This window comes from Embiotoca jacksoni, unplaced genomic scaffold (genome assembly GCF_022577435.1).
Source record: "Embiotoca jacksoni isolate LCO1_2020_lvr unplaced genomic scaffold, fEmbJac1.0.p SCAF_4, whole genome shotgun sequence".
Lineage (NCBI taxonomy): Eukaryota > Metazoa > Chordata > Actinopteri > Embiotocidae > Embiotoca > Embiotoca jacksoni.
Window position 1 is genome coordinate 24,955,740 of NW_027185392.1, and position 4,331 is coordinate 24,960,070.

At 46.3% G+C, this 4,331-nt stretch overlaps 1 long non-coding RNA gene across 1 annotated transcript; it reads right to left on the reverse strand.

The window, feature by feature from the left end:
- Positions 1–977: 977 nt before the first annotated feature.
- Positions 978–3,111, reverse strand: LOC138209197 (uncharacterized). Its single transcript, XR_011179145.1, has 3 exons — positions 1,746–3,111; positions 1,426–1,573; positions 978–1,021 (listed from the first exon to the last, which is right to left on the reverse strand). It is a non-coding gene; the product is annotated as an uncharacterized lncRNA (long non-coding RNA).
- Between the last annotated feature and the right edge of the window lie 1,220 nt (positions 3,112–4,331).

A 4,331-nucleotide genomic window follows, 5' to 3' on the forward strand; every position in this document is an offset into this window, starting at 1 on the left:
GGCAGGACGTGGGATTTCTCCTCCGTGGCTGGGACGCGCTCCAACCGGCAGTCGTTGGCAACGGTTTAAACACATCTAAATGTGAATGTGTGTGCTGATCCCAGGACAGGCTAATGAGGACAACACATCAGAGCTGTTAGACTGGAGGTTGCTCAACACTTCCCTCCTCAGGTTCCTGCTACAGGTAGACGAGCAGGACGTCAGTCAGAAAATATAACAGACAAATATAATCTGCAGTGACACAAATTACTTGTAATGGAAGGAAATGAGCTCAGACCGAAGGACAAGTTGGACAATTTGCATATGCACGCACAAAATCAGGAATATTTCCAAAGTGCACTGAAGGAAAATGTGTAAATGAATTTGAAGACACTTGTTTGACTGGACATGTGAACGTGATGTGTTGTGTTTAAAGGTTCCAGCTGTGGAGTCGACCGTCAGGTCTGCGACCCGAACACCTGATTGTGGTCCGTTTCATCAAATCTACCTTCCACAACACAACGTGAAGGAAGGAAACTCAGACAGACTTCAGTCTGACAGCTCTTATGAACGAGCTCCCGCTTTTCTCCCGCTTTAGTCTGACTTTATTAATAAGAGAATATATTCATGTCTTTGTGTCTCATTTGTCCTTTTTCTGTCCTCACGTTCGAGCACTTTGAGAGATCAGAGAGGATCTCGGCTTTCGAAGAACACTCCAGTCCACATCCTCTGCTCGTTACACCGAGACCACTTATTCATCAAGGCCGGATTGAATAATAGAGAACGAGCCGCCAACTGCTCCGAACACTTGAACTCCCTCCAGAGCTGCGAAGCGTCCGGGTTCAAAGTGAAGTCTTCCAAGAACAAAAAAAACAACGCGTCCATCCGCTGCTCTCCCAGAACAACACCAGGTTCAGATGGAAACCACAGGCCTCGCTGCTGGAGGAGGACGGAGTCGTGCCCCCCCCCCCCCCCCCCCCCCCCCCGCTATTTATATCCTCCGCTCTCTGATCCATTATGTATTCTCCAGGTGTGGCGCCCCCTTTATTCTCAGACAGAGAGAGAATGAAATTAAAGCTCTGCACCGCCAGGAATTGTATAAAAGGCTCTGCTGGTCGACCATGGAGGACACTGGAGACAGGAGGAGGGGGGAGGGGGGGAAGAGGAGGAGGAGCGGGGGGGGGGCACTCCAGAAAACGAATAAGAAGGAGTGACTTTAGCTAACAACACCAAGAAGCTACGGAGCTGGCTGGAAGCTACGGACACTTTTATAAACAATCTGTGAAACACTCGTTAGATAAACGGTTTATCTTCACTCTTATGAGGGAAAAGATTTTGAGGATTTTGCAGGTTGAACGTCGCTGTTCGACAGGAGACGAGTCCATGACCGTGTCAAGGTGCGGGACACAACATGAAGGTTAGCAGCGACCTGAGCACCAGCCTTACCTGCTCATCCTTGTAAGGCCCTGAATGTTGTCCTTGAATCCTTGAATCCATTCCTCCACTCGGCCACGCTGGTACAACCTTTGGACTCTAGTTGCAAAGACCAGGAAGCTTTCCACGTGTCTTGGTGGACGGCTGTAGTGGAGCTCATCTGTGGAATATGAACAGAGACATTAGAAAGTGATGTTATAGCTTCAACATGGAGCTGACAGTATTCAAATACTTGCATTGCATCAAAATAACGTGGCATGCGAACTGCTGGCCTTGGAACGAAGGCTGTGTGCTGCTGCAGACCTCCAGACCAAAACCAGAAGACAACCAACCTGCATGGTTGTCATTCACGGTCTGTCTTCTGGTTTCGGACCTTCGGCTCTCTTGAAGATGAGAAGTTGATATGTTTGGGAAACTGGAGTCAGCTGTGGAAGGGGTGTCTTTCTTATATCTGGAGATCCATCTGAATTACAAGCTGCTGAGCCTCCGACACAAAACTGTAGTCGTGGACTTCCGGATCAGATCCCATCACTCAGTTTCCTCCAGGCGCTGCTGTCTGGAGGACTTTGATGCCTGAACTCCCAGAAGGAGGGCAAACCTCACTAACTATAAAGAAAGAAACTAAATCTAGCAGCACGTAGACACAATAGGTTGAACACGAGTCCCACGCCCTCACAGAGCCACGCCCCTTTTCCCACCGGCTGTAGCGCTCTGTAACGCAGCCTGGACAGATGAGACATCACGGAGGACACCGGTGGTCACCTGATCCCTGACAGGTGATGAATCCGGCGTCGGTCCTGCCTCGCCACCCTCCACGTCTCTGACGTAACCGTCTGCTGGAAACACTGCTGGGATGAATAAGTGAGGAGCGGAGCAGTCTCTGTTTTCTGCTGTAAATCTTTAATCTGTGACGTGATGGAGGACAGTTTTATAAAACTGCAAACAACAAACAAACAAACAAAATAAGCAGACAACAGACTGCAACCAATAAACAACAAACTGCAAAAAAACCTGTAAAAAACAAACTAAACACAAAACTGCAAACAACAAACAAAGCAGCTGTTTACAGAAACCGAACAGTGTTGTTCATTTACATGCCGGGAAAGGAAGGTTTCAGATTGTGATGATAATTTATCACAAACTGATCAATAAATCATTTAAAGATGAATTGAAAGTGATGGTTATTTGCTGCATTATTTAATAAAGACAAAAGATATTATTCTACGCAAATTTATAAGCAGTCGCTCCAGAAAAGTCACTTTGAAAGAACTAATCATGTTGATATTTTTTAACTCTCAATTGAAAACTGATGAATGTACTGTTTAAAGGTGGAGGTAGATCTCCACCCTGAAGATGGAGCACCAGCCCTCACTGAGGTGTTGGTGGCAATAAACTTCCTGCGTGTCGCCTCACTTGCACTGATGAAACCAATGGGCGTAACAACAGCTTTCCCAAACAGGGATTTTGTAGAAGAATAAAACGAGAGAAACACAGGAAAGACGGAGGTTGTCATGGTAACGGAGTCTGCATCCTAAACATGAGTGTGAGGTTTTGAGGTGTCGAACGGACCGCTGAGAGTCTGACACCAACAGCTGACCTCAGCAGTCGCTGAAGTGAAGCTGCTGCAGTGGCGTGATGGTGTCTGGAAGCAGAGATCATCGGGGTTAAAACACGGAACACGTCAGGGTTAAAACACGGAACACGTCAGGGTTAAAACACGGAACACGTCAGGGTTAAAACACGGAACACGTCAGGGTTAAAACATGGAACACATCAGGGTTAAAACACGGAACACATCAGGGTTAAAACAGAGAACACGTCAGGGTTAAAACACGGAACACGTCAGGGTTAAAACATGGAACACATCAGGGTTAAAACAGAGAACACGTCAGGGTTAAAACACGGAACACGTCAGGGTTAAAACATGGAACACATCAGGGTTAAAACACGGAACACGTCAGGGTTAAAACACGGAACACGTCAGGGTTAAAACACGGAACACGTCAGGGTTAAAACACGGAACACATCAGGGTTAAAACATGGAACACATCAGGGTTAAAACACGGAACACATCAGGGTTAAAACAGAGAACACGTCAGGGTTAAAACACGGAACACGTCAGGGTTAAAACACGGAACACATCAGGGTTAAAACAGAGAACACGTCAGGGTTAAAACACGGAACACGTCAGGGTTAAAACATGGAACACATCAGGGTTAAAACACGGAACACATCAGGGTTAAAACACGGAACACATCAGGATTAAAACATGGAACACATCAGGGTTAAAACACGGAACACATCAGGGTTAAAACACAGAACACGTCAGGGTTAAAACACGGAACACATCAGGGTTAAAACATGGAACACATCAGGGTTAAAACAGAGAACACGTCAGGGTTAAAACACGGAACACGTCAGGGTTAAAAACATGGAACACATCAGGGTTAAAACACGGAACACATCAGGGTTAAAACACGGAACACATCAGGGTTAAAACACGGAACACATCAGGGTTAAAACACGGAACACATCAGGGTTAAAACACGGAACACATCAGGGTTAAAACACGGAACACATCAGGGTTAAAACACAGAACACGTCAGGGTTAAAACACGGAACACATCAGGGTTAAAACATGGAACGCGTCAGGACTAAAACACGGAACACGTCAGGGTTAAAACACGGAACACATCAGGACTAAAACACGGAACACATCACGGTTAAAACACGGAACACATCAGGACTAAAACACGGAACACATCAGGGTTAAAACACGGAACACGTCAGGATTAAAACACGGAACACATCAGGGTTAAAACACGGAACACGTCAGGGTTAAAACACGGAACACATCAGGGTTAAAACACGGAACACATCAGGGTTAAAACACGGAACACGTCAAACTCCAAGTCCCT